Here is a 17,958-nt window from a genome sequence, read left to right on the forward strand (position 1 = left end):
CTAGCAAGGCTAGGGTTACCAGATGTCTGGTTTTGGCCAGATACTCCAGCTTTCAGGAATCCTCTCTGGGTCTCCGGGTGAGTCAGCTTAATGTCCGGACTCTCAGCTTTCATTAAAAATATATATTAAGTTTCTAGGTGATCTGGTTCTCAAGATATACACCAAAACATCAGCTGCGTCCCCCCACAACTTCTGTGAAATGATCTCTTAGCTGGCTGCTCTAACCCCACCCTTTCAGGTTTATAGCCAATAAGTGAAGTCAGGGTTGTGATTGACAAGGGATTTCTGGCCCTCCAGGCAGTCCTTAGACTCCATTGCAAAGGTAAAAAATGATTATTTTTTCCTGTTTATCTGAAAATCTCATAAACTGAGTGAGTATATAGCTTTCAGCAGTACCAAAAGACTTTTCTTCTCAAACAAATTTAAATTTTCCTGGGCTGTTGAAGATGGCAGTGTTTTGAAAACCTTCCCAATATGCAGCTTTAATCCAATTCTTGCTTTTCTGGGAATAAAGCTGGTATGCTAATTCCACATACCTGGAGTAAACCCCATTGAATTCAATAGGACTTACTTTTGAGTACATGGTTAGGATTGTGCTGTAAATTAATGGGACTTTTGAGTGAACATAGTAAAGAACTGTGTTTGTGTTGTAAATCTTTCTCTCCCCGTCCAATCCTATTTTTAAAGCAATTAGGCAGGGTTTACATAGATATCTCTGCTTTTATTATGTAGGAAACTAATACTGATTTTATTTTTTATTTGTAAAAAATGTACTGCAATGACCAACTCATTTGGACAATAAACTATGATATGGGGTCTATGTATTTTTACATCTCCAGTGTGTGTGTGTGTGTATGGAGTCTTCCCAACAACCCTGTGAGGTAGGATTGCCTATTGGAAATCAAGGCAGCTCACAACAAGAAATAAATCCCTTTAAATTCCAATAACCATAAAAAGTATAAACAGTGCAAAACACCTTAAAGTGGCATGATTCTGAATTTTGAGTTGGGTGAGTGTTCCTCATCACTTGAGGCTGCAGTTCTGTGCACACTTCCCTGTTTGACTAAGTCCCATTGAATACATTGGGACTCGCTTCTGAGTAGACAAACATAGGATTGCACTACAAATATTTTTACAGGTTGTGTAAATAATAAGCATCTTTGACAGTCATACTTATATAAATAATCCTTCATTTATAGCACATTATTTCCCCTAAAGAATCCTGGGAAGCATAGTTTCCCCCTCACAGTTATGGTTCCCACCACCCTTAATAAACTACAGTTCCCATGATTCTGTGGTGGAATCCATGTGCTTCAAATGTGCATTCAATATGCTTTAAATGAATGGTGTGGATCTGCCCTAAGTATGATATGCATTCATTAGTGAATTGAAAAGGACAATTTTAAAAGATACTTCTTTGAAGAGGGCTGGAGCTCAGTGGTAGGGCATATGCTTTGTATGCAAAGGTCCAAAATTCAATTTCTGGAAAAGACTATTGCCTGGAATCCTGGAAAGCCAATGCTAGTCCGTGTCATCAGTACTCAGCTAGATGTTATCAAATGGCCTGAGTCGGTATAAGATTGATTCCTTTGTTCCTAAAATTGGAAAGAGATCCAAGGGCCACAGTAACTCCAAAATTTATTTATGTGTTTTATTTACAATATTTATATACCACTTTATTATTAAAATACCTCAAAGGGGTTTACAGAAGGAATTAAAACAATATTTTTTGGCAAAACCAGTTAAAGACAGGTATTTAAAAACATTCAAAATAATAAAACCAACAATGAGTTAAAAACAGATAAAAACACAATAGCTTCTACATGCCTGGATAAGCTTGCTTAAAAAGAATATTTTTAGCAGGTGCTGAAAACAGTACAATGAAGGTGTCTGCCTAATGTCAATAGGCAGGGAGTTCCAAAGCACAGGTGCTGCCACACTAAAGGACTGATTTCTTACAAGAGCAGAACAAGTACTATGTGGCACCCATATCATGGAAAGCACACCTTGAACTTGGCCTCATAGCAAATTGGCAACCAGTGTACATTTCAGAGCAGAGGTATTATTTTATTTTATTTTATTGATTGATTGATAACCTGTACTTCCTTGAAGCAGGAGCCCAGGGTCTCGCTCTTGCCAGCAGTCTGCCACAGCATTCTGCACTAACTTCAGCCCCTGGGTCAGGTTGTGCTGCATGGGGATTTCTGTGACCTTGGCTGACTGGCTGCCAGGATTTTTTTAGTTTTGGTTTTTGGTTAGGAATACTGAATGGTTGTGGGATGCTGAGTTTTCTGCCTTACTCATAGGAATTTTGTTGTGGATGGTATGGTATCGCATTTAGGAAATCATCAGTGTTTTATTTTTATTTTTCTGTTTGCATTTCATTTACTTTTAACTTCACTCCCTTACATCCACAGAAGCAAAAACAGTGGTTCCATGCACTCAGCTCAACCCCCTTAAACCCACTGATGATGCACCTTGTTGGTTGCATGATGGTTTGTTTCTTGCCCAATAGTGGCAAAAGAGAATTCACATACTGGGAAGTGTGGCTGTAACTGTTGTTGTTCCCAAGCTGTTGTCTCTGAAGGTAGATCAAACCATGTGTGTTTTCTCTCTGTCAATTATTACTCACTGGAATTGGATTGGCTGTCAAAGTGAGTTTATAGCAGCCCACAAGGTAAACAGAAAAGGGTGGAGAATCTTCTTACTCTTATTCATTTCCCAGACCTCTTTCTGAAATGAAGGGTCAAATCTGTAAAGAAGTTTGGAGCAGCCATGTTGAAAGGTACCAGCAGGGCATTGCAGGCAGGGAGTTGCCAACCCTGCTCAGAGATTGAAATCTTTGCAGAGGAACCCTAGTCAAGCTTTACCAACAGCACAATCCAAACCATACTGAGATGTAAGTCCTACTGAGTTCTGTGGGGCTTAGTAAGTGTGTTTAGAATTGCAGCCTTCAGGAGCATCCATCTTTACTCCTGAGTGTTCCTATCTCGGTCCCAGGCTATGGTCTGAAGACACATAAGGCAAGCTCCCTGCTGAAGTTAAGCAGGGTCAGGTCTGGTCAGTACCTGGATGGGAGACTGCCTGGGAACCATAGGTAAGCCACCTTAGGTTTCATGAAAAAATAAAGGCTTGGTATAAATGTAATAAATAAATAAATAATAACATAAATATTTAACATCTCCCCACACTAGGCTCCTTTCTTTCTACAATGGCTTTCTGGTGACTGGCCTGGCCTGGGGGCACTTAAATCCTTCTTACCAGAATCAAGTAGGTTAGATTAAATGTTCCCTACCCAGGCTCTCTCTTTCAGCTAAGATTTCTATCTTAATTTCCAATCAAAGAAATGTTTTTGTTTGAATTGTATGAACTGTGGTTGATGCTTCATGTATCATGCTTAATGACATCACTTGGGCCCACCCCTGTGACATCAGTGTAGTGAAAGCTGGGAGCTCTTCCCCGTCTGCTCTCACTGTCCTAGGAGTCAATCCCCAGCCTTGGGCAATTGATCCCAGCAAATCCTGGTTTGCCAAGGTTGTGCATGCCAACACCAACCCTGCAAGGTAGTACTGCCACCACCCTTCAAATGGTTAGCTACTCTGGGGCAAAGGGAACCCCAGAGCCCACTTAAAACACCTGAGCCTCTCAGGACCAGAGTCTAGATACACTCCTGGCCCCTTCTGAAGTCTTAGGTAAAAACGTTTCTCTGTTACACGGTAGTTGTGGTCAAATGGCAAGGACTGAATTTAGGAACTGACCCCTTTCTCTGGAATAAACACACGTTGGTTTAAAGTAATTAAAGTTTATTAAAAAGAAAATAAGAAAAGCATAAAAAAGGTTACAAAAAGCAAAAGGTACACACAAATAATTTGTAGCAGCAAATTGAATCCTAAAACCATACACCCAAACAGGTAAGGTGTTTAATAAGAAAGGTAAGGGCAAGTTTCTTGGCACAAATCAAAATAACAAAGCTATCTGCCTTAGCTATACTTACAAGAGCATAGGATCTTTCAATGGATAGCCTTCTTCCCCTCAGGGAGTTGCAAGTCAAGATGTAAATGGAGCCACAACAGAACATCACCATAGGCAAGGTGGTGCTCCGAAGTGGGACACAAACCCAGAGTTCTGAGCCTCCTCTTATGGAGAAAAATTCCCTCCCAGCCGGAGACAATTAACCAATTAACCTTTTCATCAAAGGGATGAAAAAACGATGTTCCCACAGCACCTGGCACCTCCTCTTGGTTTCCCATAACAAAGCAAGGAGTTTTACGGCCTTGACGGAACCGGGCCCCTTCTACTGATAAGAAGGTGCAAAATTACTGTAAGCTGGTACAGCTGTGGTGTAAAAATCACCAAGTCACAGGGATGATAGAACATCAAAAATTCAACTGCTTGCTAGCAAGCCAACAAGGAAGATGTCAAGGGGAAGAATTCCACATAAGGCTTTGGGAATTAGCCATTTTAACTACAGGCCAGGGTAAGGCTGGCAAGCTGGCATGACAATCACTACAGCCCATCCCTGTCACATCAGTATGACCTGCCCCTGAAATCTCAGGCTTTGGGATGTGTCTGACCTGGCATCCCTAGGCAACGCACACAGTAAAATTGGCTTAGGAAAAATAAGGCCACTATCAGTTAACTGGCTAAAGCCATAGTTAATTTACTGATTACATTAATCTACTGCTTAGATCAATGAAAGCTTACAGAACCAGTGGATGGTACTTCAGTTAGGGAACTAATTTTAACCAAAATCAAGATTATTAGCAGCACTCCAGATGATGATGATGATGATGATGATGATGAGCCTAAAGTTGGTATGCCAGCTGCAACCCTTTCTGAACAGAGAGAACCTGGCAATGGTGATAGATACCCTTGTAACCTACAGATTAGACTACTGCAATGTGTTGTATATGGGGGTGGCATTAAAGACTATCCCGGAGCTGCAGTTAGTTGAACTCACAAATACATCCATTAGGCCACTAATTAGGACAAGGCTTTGGGAAAATATCTCCAGAGAGTTTAAGAAAGTCTACTTTTTTCCTGTCCATTTCTGAATACATTTGCAGGCCGCACATGGTTTGGGACATGGATTGTTGTGGAAATGTCTTCTCCCACATCAACCTACTGGTACGCTAAGAACTTCTTTCCAAGTACTCCTCCAGGTGCCCCCACCATTTGTGGGTGGGTTAATTTCAAGAGAGGGGCTTTATACTGCCTCACTTCTAGAACTGTTTCCCCTGGGAAGGCTCATTTGACCCCTATGCTAATATCCTTTAGATGGCATGTTTGGCTACACCACCTCCTCCAACCTCCACTTATAACAAACTTTATGGAGATTCCCTTGAGTGATAAGAATATTACTGACTGTAAATTCTTACGTTCTTAGAAGTTACATGTGATTCAAATAAAACAGCTGTTGAAACACAATGCCATTTGATACCACACCAAGCCCACAATCCCATGACACTCTGAGCCTACATAGATAAGCAGATCGGGTTGGATTCAGATCAGTTTAGTTGTCCTTAGGCCCATTGAAGTCAATTAGAAAGGTTAGTTTAACTCCCATTGATTTCAGTGGGAACTCAGTGCAACTAACTTAGTCTGGATCCACTTGCCCTTGTGTGCTTTCTTACTTTGGGATTATTATTATTATTATATTATATTTATTAGTCGCCCATCTGGCTGGTTGTCCAGACACTCTGGGCGACGTACAAGTAAAATACATTACACATTACAATATTAAAATATAAAAACCGACAGTAAAAACTTAACCCAATCCAAAGGCTTGTCTGAAAAACCAGGTCTTTAAAGTCCGGCGGAAGCTCATCATCGAAGGGGCATGGCGGAGATCATTTGGGAGAGAATTCCACAGGGTGGGGGCCACTATTGAGAAGGCCCCCTCTCTGGTCCTCACCAGTCTGGCTGTTTTAACCGGTGGGATCGAGAGAAGGTCTTCTGAGGCTGATCTTGTTGAGTGCAGAGCTTGGAAAAGTTACTTTTTGAACTACAACTCCCATCAGCCCAGCCAGCATGGCCACTGGATTGGGCTGATGGGAATTGTAGTTCAAAAAAGTAACTTTTCCAAGCTCTGGTTGAGCAGCATCCCTGCCGATGCTGGAGGCGCTCCTTTAGATAGACTGGTCCGAAACTGTATAGGGATTTAAAGGTCAGAACCAACACCTTGAATTGGGCTCGGTAACCAACCGGTAACCAGTGCAACTCTTTTAGCACTGGAGTGATGTGATCCTGCTGGCGGCTGCCTTTAATCAGACAAGCCGCTGCGTTCTGTACCATTTGCAACTTCTGGACCGTTTTCAAGGGTAACCCCACGTAGAGCGCATTACAGTAGTCTAGGTGAGAGGTGACCAGGGCATGTACTACTGGTGGGAGCAGATAGTTGGGAAGGTAGGGGTGCAGCCTCCGTATCAGATGGAGTTGATACAGCGCCACCCGGCTCACAGCTGAAACCTGAGCCTCCATGGACAGCTGGGAATCAAGGATGACCCCCAGGCTGCGGACCTGGTCTTTCAGGGGCAAATGTACCCCATTGAGCACCAGGTCAATATCCCCTAACCCTCCCTTGTCTCCCACACACAGTACCTCGGTTTTGTCTGAATTCAGCTTCAGCTTATTCCTTCCCATCCAGCCACTCACCGACTTCAGGCACTTGGACAGGGTTTCTACAGCCAACCTTGGTGAAGATTTAAATGAGAGATAGAGCTGTGTGTCATCCGCATATTGATGACACCGCAGCCCAAAACTCCTGATGATTGCCCCCAATGGCTTTATATAGATGTTAAACAGCATTGGAGAGATGATGGAACCCTGTGGCACCCCACAAGTAAGAGGCCAAGGATCTGACACCTCCTCCTCCAATGCTACTCTTTGGTACCTACCAGAGAGGAAGGAGTAGAACCACTGCAATACAGTGCCCCGTACGCCTAACCTCTCCAGGCGGTCCAAGAGGATAGCGTGGTCAACGGTATCAAAAGCCGCTGAGAGATCAAGGAGGACAAGAAAGGTGCATTCGCCTCTATCCCATGCCCTCCTCATATCATCCACCAAGGCGACCAAGGCTGTTTCAGTCCCATGTCCAGGTCTGAAGCCCAATTGAGATGGGTCCAGATGGGATGAGATGAGATAGTTTGGTTATGTGTATCGTCATGGCTGCTCTGATGCCTGCTTTTGTTGGAGATTTAAAGAACTACCTCTGGTCACTGAGTTGTGATATAGCAACCACAGTCATCCTCTCAAGGCAATCAGAGGATTGACTGGATAGCCTACAGTGATGCCATCAGGGCAGGACTTTGGCACATATGTCCAGGCTCCCATTCAGTAGAATAAACAAGATAATCTCCAAATGCAGCAAGGCTGATTTACCACAGTTTGAAATAAGCAAGTAGTACACATTATATTTTAAAGGAGGTAGGTAGAAGACCATTAAGTCCAGATTCTACAATTTCCTAAGGGCAGCACTGATAACCTATAGCTAGGGATGGGGGGCTGGATTTGGTTCAGTTTGTATTTCAAGCCAAATCTATCAAACTTTCCAAAAAAATATGAAAACTGAAACACAGCCATCTTTCGAAATTGCCATAGATCCAATTTTTGCAGTACAATTCTCCAACCAAACAATGTTTACAAAAATGCATATATCATGAAAATAAAATACAAAAAATGCAATATTATGAGGAATTGCTTGCACAAATGTGCATTAGTCAAAATTGCATACTAAAATGTGTTTATTAAGAGAACTTTGCATTAAAGTGCTGAAGAATTTTCAGGAGGATTTAGAAAAACAAATCGCAAAATTACTGCAGAAATGTGGAGAATTGAATTTAAAATTGGAAAAAAATAGAAACTGGAAGAACCAAAACTGACAGATCCTTCCATCCCTATCTATAGCCCTACTCTAAAGTAGCTAGGTTTTACCTTCAAGCAACCAACACTAGAGAGCTAAGAACATCTCAAGGCAGCAAAGAAGCAATTACTCACATGCAGAACATGCTCCTTCCACCAAAATATTAATGTTTGTAGGTCCTTAAGAGCAATTGTCTGCTAAATGCTAATGTCACTATAGTACTGGTGCTGGGATGTGGGCGGGGGAAGGACCTGAACTTAGGTTTTAATGGGGCCATTGCTCTTATAAAATGCTAAATTCTGGTTTACTGTGCCTTTCGCAGTCAGCTAGTTGAATAAAAACTGAAGATCATAGCCCATTTTTCAAAAAGAGTAGTGAATGACCCTGGTGTTTTGGACTATATCAGTCCTTAGAAGCATTTGTCTATGCAGCCTCTTTTGCGGGCATGAACAGTAACTCATGCATATGGCAAACTGCTTTGCAGTACCTTGAGTGTGATAGGTGCTATATAAAACCAAATTCTATTATTCTTTTAAAATGGCTTATAAAAAGTTGCCCATTTAAGTGTGTGTGTGATATGTGCACACAAATAAATGTGTGCATATATGCATGCACTTAGTGGAGGCATTTTTACGAGCTATTTATAGCATAATAGAAAATGAAATTCTGAAACAGAAGCTTTCATACTCAAAATCTCTCAAAGTGCTTTACAAATCAATGGGTTAGAAGCTGGAAAAGAGTAACTGCATGCAAGCATATTTAAATTGCCACCCTGGGCTCCTTCAGGGAGGAAGGGTGGGATAGAATAAATAAATAAATAGTGTATGCATATTACCCACAGTTTCACTTTATTCATGAGCAGAAGTCCTATGTTTAAACGATGGGTCTCAGGAATTTACTAGATTGATATTTATGAACCATTTTCTTTTGAGTCCCTGTACATTCTTAACTACTTAACACCAGAGCTTGGAAAAGTTACTTTTTTGAACTACAACTCCCATCATCCCCAGCCAAGTCTGGTACAACTTTGTAGCCTACTGAGACAAACAACCCATCAGCTAGTGTTCTGTTGAACATTTCTTCCACTTTTAAAAAAACCATTCTCCATCAATTAATAATAAATTGCATTGGGGAAAAAATCAAAGGTTTGGAGAATTTTTAGTGAAATTCTTATAGGTGGGGTTTTTATTGTGCTCTTCTCATCTGGCCCAGTGGTGTTTGTGAGTGTCCTTTCTTTCATCCTACAAATCATCTCTTGGGTGGTCTGCACTGCGTAGCCATCCCGGGTGCTCCACACTTCCTGAAAACTCTATGATGGACTTTTCGGTAAGCAGAGGAAGTTGGGGAGGCTGCCTACTGTGTACCTGTCAGCTGTTCCTTCTTATATGTTTTTTTTTCCAAATTGAAAAATCTTTTTATTTTTTAAGGAATCTGTTTGAATTTTTTTTAAAGGCAAAAGGAAGGACTTCTCCTAAAAAGCAAACTATCATGTTATTTGGGACTGTATTTGGTATGTGGAAGTCTCTCTCCAAAAGCTTAGTGTTTTGAGGATTAGAAACCTGAATATGGGTTTGGCCCTTGCAGACAAAAGCCTCTGGGGCTTGGTACTTGAGATTATTTGGCAGTTTGTTAAAGACACTAAGCTTTATGAAAGGTTGTGAATGAGTTGTTACACAAGGTTGACAGTAGGTAGTGATAATAGGGCCTTATCTTGGCCTTGATTCGCCATTAAACACAAGCAGCAGCAGCAGAAGAAAAAGCAAACTCGATGAGCAAACTAACCTTGAGCCACTCAGTGGCCAGCTTCCCATACTTCAGGGAAAGTGGTATGAAGTAACTCTCCTGCAGGGCTTCTTCAGATTAGGAAGTAGAGCCAGACTAGGTTGCCAGGTCTCTGGTTTTTGCCCAAAGACTCTGGTTTTGGGGGGTCCTCTCTGGGTCACAAGGTGAGTCACCTTAATATCTGGACTCTTAGCTTTCATTTTAAAAAAAGTTTCTAAGTGGACTGGTTCAAGAGATATACACCAAAACGTCAGCCCCCACCCACAATTTCTGTTAGAAGATGGCTGCTCTCATTCCCATCCTTTCAGGTTTTTAGCCAATAAGTGAAGTCAGGGTTGTGATTAACAAGAGATTTGCTAATCTCCAGGCAAGAGCTAGAACCCATTGCAAATCTTGGAAACAGTTTCCTTTTCCTGTTTGTCTGCACATCAGAAGTTGAGTGAGTGTATAATATGTTATACTTGGAGTCAAACAAGTTTAAATTTTACTGGGTTGTTGAAGGGAGCAGTTTAATTGTCTAATTCATAGCCTGTTTTGAAAACCTTCCCAATATGCAATTTTAATCCATTACTCACTTTTCTGTGAGTAAAGCTGCAATGCTAATTGTACATACCTTGGAAGTAATCCCGACTGAATTCAGTAGGGCTTACTTTTGGGTAGACATTGCTAGGATTGTGCTGTAAATCAGTGGGACTATGAAGGGAACATAGCAAAGGATTGTGATGTAATCTTTCTCTCCCCTCCAATCCTTTTCTTACTTAGTGCTTACTTAGAATTATTATTAGAATTAGAATTGACTACCTGCCTTTCACCCAAAGGTCAGTGCTTTTATTTTGTAGGAAACTAATACTGATTTTGTTTAAAAAATAATAATTCTGCAGTGACCAACTGGTTTTGACAACAAACTATTACATAGGGTACACATATTTTTACATCTCCAGTGTGTGTGTATATATGGAATCTTTCCAACAACCCTGTGAGGTAGGGTTGGAAACCAAGGCAGATTACCACAAGAAATAAATCCATTTAAAATCCACTATCATAAAACAAGCACAAAACAGTTGAAAAACACCTTAAAGTGGCATGTTTCTGAATTTTCGATTGGGTGAAAGAGGTTCTTGTGCAAACTTTACTGTTTGAATACATTGAATACATTGAGACTTGCTTCTGAGTAAACATGCATAGGATTGCACTAGAAATATCTTTACAGGTTGTGTAAATAATAAACATCTTTGACATGCATGCTTATATAAACATTTCTTCATGCTATGTCTCAATATGTATCTGATTTCACACTGTGATTGTACAATATTATTTCCTCTACATTTTAAGTGTGGCCTTCTTGCTTGGGGTGGTCATGGTTCCCCTCCATGGTTCCAATGTTTTCACCTTGAGGGGCAGATTGGGCTGAGAGATGGTGAGTAGCCCATGGTGAGCGAGTAAACTTTGTAAGTGTGTTTAGAATTGCATCCTTCAGAGACATCTATCTTTACTCCTGAGTGCTCCCATCTAACATTTCTATAACACTAGGCTCCTTTCTTCCTACAATGGTCTTCTGGTGACTGGCCTGGCCTGAGGGCACTTAAACCCTTTTTGCCGAAAGCAAGTAGGCTAGATTAAATGTTCCCTACCCAGGCTCCCTAAACAGGTGAGAAGGAATGATCCCGTCACTTCAGCTGGTCCTGGGAACACCCTCATTTAGCTAAGATTTCTATCTTAATTTCCAATCGAATTTTTTTTTGTGGTGTGCTCCAAGCAACTGTGGTTGATGCTTAACATATGTTTAATGACATCACAGGGGCCCTCCCCTGAAATTTCAGGGTTTGGGATGCTTCTGACCTGGCAACCCTAAGACAGACAGAGAGGCTGAAGAAATGTTTAATGGAAAGGAAACACGCATACCATCCCTGGCCATTTCACAATAGTGTTAGCTTAACTACCCCCAAAAAACCCAGTAAAATGTTAAAGAAATTCTAATGCACCCTGACAATGAGAAAGAAAAATGGAAACAATAGGGAATGGGAAGCTGCCTTGTAATGAGTCAGACCATTAGTCCATCTATCTCAGTACTGTCTATAGTGATTGGCAGTGGCTTTCCAGGGTTTCAGGCAAGGAATCTTTCCCAGCCCTACCTTGAGATGCCAGAGGCTGAACCTGGGGCCTTCTCCATGCAACACAAATTTCTACCACAGAGCTACTGCTGCTCTTTTGTAAGGGAAGAAAACGTTTGAAAATTGGAGAACAGAATTTGGCACAGCACCGTTGTCATCAATGATAGCCAATCAGTAGCTTAATATGTCTCTTGATTTTGCTGCCTGACAAGGACTATAAAAATGTGGGGGTTGCAAACACCTGGAGGCTACAATATGTTACTAAGTACACTGTCTTTGGCTTGGTGGGTCACAAGTTCATCACCATGGTGAGGGGGGAGGGGAGAGAAAAACAAATATTTTTCCTCAAGATGACCATTTTTATTGGCACTTCTTGAAGAAAACAATTGCTTTCTCTCTTGCCATTGTGCCTCCTCTCCTTGATTTCTCTTGGTCACAATTTGAGCAAAGCTCTGTTGACTAAGGAAGCTTAGCAGTCATGGAATAAGAGGATATCTTATTCTTATCCTCTTGTGGATAAGAAATTGGTTAAGAAGCAGAAAGCAGAGAGTAGGAATAAACAGACAGTTCTCCCAATGGAGGGCTGTAGAAAGTGGAGTTCCTCAAGGATCGGTATTGGGACCTGTACTTTTCAACTTGTTCATTAATGACCTAGAATTAGGAGTGAGCAGTGAAGTGGCCAAGTTTGCTGATGACACTAAATTGTTCAGGGTTGTTAAAACAAAAAGGGATTGCGAAGAGCTCCAAAAAGACCTCTCCAAACTGAGTGAATGGGCGGAAAAATGGCAAATGCAATTCAATAGAAACAAGTGTAAAATTATGCATATTGGAGCAAAAAATCTGAATTTCACATATACGCTCATGGGGTCTGAACTGGCGGTGACCGACCAGGAGAGAGACCTCGGGGTTGTAGTGGACAGCATGATGAAAATGTCGACCCAGTGTGCGGCAGCTGTGAAAACGGCAAATTCCATGCTAGCGATAATTAGGAAAGGTATTGAAAATAAAACAGCCGATATCATAATGCCGTTGTATAAATCTATGGTGCGGCCGCATTTGGAATACTGTGTACAGTTCTGGTTGCCTCATCTCAAAAATGATATTATAGAGTTGGAAAAGGTTCAGAAGAGGGCAACCAGAATGATCAAGGGGATGGAGCGACTCCCTTACGAGGAAAGGTTGCAGCACTTGGGGCTTTTTAGTTTAGAGAAAAGGCGGGTCAGAGGAGACATGATAGAAGTGTATAAAATTATGCATGGCATTGAGAAAGTGGATAGAGAAAAGTTCTTCTCCCTCTCTCATAATACTAGAACTCGTGGACATTCAAAGAAGCTGAATGTTGGAAGATTCAGGACAGACAAAAGGAAGTACTTCTTTACTCAGCGCATAGTTAAACTATGGAATTTGCTCCCACAAGATGCAGTGATGACCACCAGCTTGGATGGCTTTAAAAGAAGATTAGACAAATTCATGGAGGACAGGGCTATCAATGGCTACTAGCCCTGATGGCTGTGCTCTGCCACCCTAGTCAGAGGCAGCATGCTTCTGAAAACCAGTTGCCGGAAGCCTCAGGAGGAGAGAGTGTTCTTGCACTCGGGTCCTGCTTGCGGGCTTCCCCCAGGCACCTGGTTGGCCACTGTGAGAACAGGATGCTGGACTAGATGGGCCACTGGCCTGATCCAGCAGGCTCTTCTTATGTTCTTATGTTCTTATGACTAAATCTGTGCATACATTGTGGGCAGAAATATGCATGCTAAAGCCTGTGACTTGGGCCTGTGTTGTATTTTCCTATTGTGCCATTGTATCTGCTTCCCTTTGCGTGAATCCTCCTTTAGAGTTTCCTCCAGGAACCTTTAAATAATTGAATTGCATGAGATTAGTTGGATCGTGTTGACATTCCCATGTCAATTTATTTTCTCTTATGTATTTATGTATTTTTATATCTTATGTACTGATTAATACAACAAAAACTCCATTGCCAGCAGGCAGAGGGAGGTGTGAGGTCTTCCTGTATTTTATCCATCTCTCATGATTCGGTGGTTTGAAGACTACTGGCACGGAATCCCTCCAGAGATAAATGATTCCAACACTGGTTATGAGTTAATTGAGTGTGGGGTATTCAAGAAGAATGCCAGCTCAACAACCATCTCTGAAAGTGGAATAATCAGCTTACTAACTGGGATAAACCTTATTGCAGACCCCACCCCCAAGCATTTTGGTTCCTCTGCAACCACATTTTTTTCAAAAGCTAACATGACCTCCCTGCCTTCTTTTCTTTTCTGAGAAATGAAATCAAGCTGACGGAAACGCCCAGAGCTCAAGAAGGAAGAGGGTGGAGAGGTAGTGGTGGTAGATCTTTTGTTTTGATGGGCAGGTCTGTCTTTTAATCACAGTGAATTATTTTCCCAGTGCACTCCAATCACAGTGATCTGGGAGAGGGATCTTGACTTAAACACATAAGTCATCATTCTCCTCCAAGGTTTGTCTTTGTGACCAGTGGGTAAGTGATAGAGTTAGACTATTTCTTTCCCAATTGTTATTTTTCCTGACAGACAGTTAAAATCACAGTGCTCTCTCTCTCTTTTTCTTCATGAAAAAGGGAGAGCAAGGAAAAAAACCAAACTTCCAGATTTTTTTTTTTAAATTAAAGTAAAATCATCTAGTGTGACAGCCCCTAGAAGATTTCTTACCCAGAGGGACCTCCCATCATGTTAGCAATTTTCAAACTGATTCCCCTCCACCACAATTACTAGGGGAGGGAATGTGATTTTTTCCCCCACCCCCAAAATGGTGAAGTCTGCTGCACCTCTCTTTCTGAAATAAAATTTTAAAAAATATAAAAGGTTTCCTGTACAAAATCCCCTGTATGGATCTACCTGAAATTTGGCAGGCTTAATCCATTCTGGAGAGACTCCTTTATCTGTAATTGCCATACATTTATGTGAAAAGTGGTAACACATTATCCATTTTTAGATTCCCCAGTGTAGTAAATGGGGGTGAAACAGAGCTCTGCATTGAGTCGCTCTGGATTGAGTCAACCAGGATTGGACCCAAATAAATCAGAATGACACAGAGTAGATCCAAAACAGATAACACTGATTTTTATTTGTGTTGTTATTGAAGATTGAGAGTAGTACATTCATTGTTGTGAGTCACTTTCTTTTAAATTCCAATTTGAATATTATTACCCAGAAAGCAATGAATGGCAAAGAACAATTTGCAGATCAATAATAGGAAGCAATAACATTTCCCAAGAGAAAGCAATAACATTTCCCAAAAGGATTAAGCTTAACTCTCACAATTTAAAGTATAAATGACAATAAAGTGACCCTTACAGTTATGAATATATAGATTCAAATTTTATCACACCTACTAGGCTCCTTTAGGCTAGTTCTCATTTCTGAGCATCTGTTACATTATCATTAATGTAGAGTTAACAGCAACAACAAAAACAAGTTTACAGTAATTATGGAAATCTTATCAGGTTAAAAACTGCAAACTCCTTTGCACACTGTAGAAATAACCATTCTAGTCACATTTCCAACAAGCATGTGTAACGGCTTGATCAGGTTGGTCACTGGTGGTTTGGTGGATGAGTGATGTGGATTAGAAGCATCAGAAGTCAGAATATGAAGTTCCAGAAACTGGATTATAGGAGGTGCTTATTTTCCAGCCTGTTTTAAATATCTGGCTTAAATTCTCAGACTTCCAGAAAAAGTAAAAATGGCTCAGGTCTTCCCTAGAGCTTTTGTATTCCCTACCATTAATCTGCCTGTACCCTTAGGTCAACATCTAAGGCCCTCCTGTGGTAACTTCCCTCCAGGAAAGTTTGGAGTGTGGTAACAAAAGAGGAGCTTTTCAATATCGACTCCCTATCTGTGGAATGCTCTCCCCAGCAAGGCCCACCTGGTTCTGACTTTGTTAACTTTTCAGTGCCAGGTCAAGGTGTATCTCTACTCCAGGCATTGGATAGGATAGGATGGGATGATTGCTTTTATACCTTGTAAAGTAGATAATATCTGATGTGTTGATCTGTTGGGGTGCTGTAGTTATGAGATTATTATATTGTTTTGTATTACTGTCTTTTGTATTTTTTATATTTATTCTGCTGTAAGATGCCTTGAGTCTTTTTTAGAAATGTCATTTAAGAAATTTAATAAAACTACACTAAACCCCTTCAGATGTCATTGTACAGTGCGTGCATGAGACCAGTGGCCTCTTTACTGGGATGTTTTCAGCCAGCATAGGCCACTGGGAGCTGTCCATGGTTCAGGCTTTCCTGACCTCTGCTTAAAGTGAGGTAACCTGACTTGGCTTGCCCAGAAGAGCTTTGGCCTGACAACATCCACTTTCTCTGTGAGCATCAAGCCCCATGGAACAGGACATTATTTTACTTACTGGAAGCTGGAGATGGGTGACAGAAAGGATCTGATTCACATTGAGGTGGAAGCACAGGATGCAGGGGATGGAGTTGTGGGCATCATGGCAGCTAGTGCAAAATCCTGGGTATGCTTAATGATGTAACTGGGCATGTGAAATGGCATGCTAATTTTTAATTAATCAGAATCGGATTAATTTTGGATGTTCAGCAGATGTCATCTTAATTAATCTATCAACTGTGAATCAGATAAGTGATGGGGTTGCCATGCAAAGACATGGCTGCTTTGATGTGAGACTTACTCAGGCTGGACAAATTCTTTCCTGGCAACTGCAGCAGAATGCTAATCTGATAATTAGGCCTAAGGAAATCTCATATATTCTTATTAAAGGCTTGGTATGTGAACAACTATGCAATCATGGAGGTAGCAGAGACTGCACTGCCTGTTGTGTAGATATCAGAAGCTCTATGTCAATGGACAATCCACAGTGTGGCTCCTTCCCTCATTGATGTTTCCCTGATTTATCAGAGGAGGTAATGTTGATATCACTGGCTCTTCCCATGTGATCCTGTATTTTTGATATTGCCAGGGCAGTGCATGAAATGGCCAACTGCAGTGGCTCCCACTTTGGAGAGATAATGTCTAACGGGCTACTAGCTACAAGTAAATTCTATTGAAATTGTGGGATTTACTTCCAAGTAAATGCTATTAGGATGTTGGCCCTGAGGAATAGCATATGCACCTTAACAGTTGTTTGAGTGAAATGTGATATTACATGGCTGTTTTGAATTCAGATATTTAAATTACGTTTGCATGTCTTTTAAATATGAACTGGGCTGAGAATCGTTTTGTGCTGCTGATTGTTAAGGAGGTCCTTGTTTTAATTTTGGCAAGGAAACTACAGCCCTATCCTAGATGCAGACAACAAACTTGAATAGATTGGCATCAGTCATCAGTGTATTATGCAGATGTAGAAAATGGCCATTGTCAATTACTGTGTTCAATTAGCTATGTGGCTATGAAAGTGGATGGGTTAGCAGGACCTGAACATCCTTGTTGAGCAAAACTTCCTTCTGCCGTGCTGAATAGAACATAAGCTGTGGGAGATCCTACAGTCTCCGGCTGCTGGACAGTCCAACAAAGCACATAGACAATGCCAAAGGCTTGGCACAAACTACAGCTATTTTGTAGACAAATCCAAATACCAAACAAGAAAGAGGCACAAAATGTATCAAACAACGATAGTTGTGGATGGAGGGAAAGGGGAGACAGCCCCTTTTTTTCTGGAGTAGCTTTCCATATTAAACCATGATTTATCTTATTGTGGAGAACAGAGTGAATATATTACTGTACCATTTCCACGAAAAGCCCCTTTGATCTTGGTACAGGTGAGTAAGGAGCAAGTAGCTCAATCAGTTAAGATATAAGCTCTGTAGTTCAGGTGCTAACATGTTCCAGGGGACCAAATCAATTCTGCAATTAACTGCTTATGACTTTGGTGATATAACCATCTGGTTTCCCCCTTCCTGGGGACACATTTGTAAAACTCCTAGGAACTCTCTTGACAGTTAGTGGCAACCACTGAAATATCTAATAAAGTCTTAACGGGGAAGAAAAAAAGACCCCCTGACCAGTTCATGAATTATATGAGAGACAAATTCTCAATACCATTCTTCTAGTCAGTGTGCTTGCTCTTAAAAATATTGTTTTATATCCAGTGAGGTGTAGTTGAAAAGTGCATTGCTTGACATTAACACCTGCTCAGTATGCTAAAATGGTTATGCTTTTGTTGGTTGTACTGGAAGTGGAAAACCATAGAGCAAAG

The sequence above is a fragment of the Rhineura floridana genome, chromosome 1 (genome assembly GCF_030035675.1).
Source record: "Rhineura floridana isolate rRhiFlo1 chromosome 1, rRhiFlo1.hap2, whole genome shotgun sequence".
Lineage (NCBI taxonomy): Eukaryota > Metazoa > Chordata > Lepidosauria > Squamata > Rhineuridae > Rhineura > Rhineura floridana.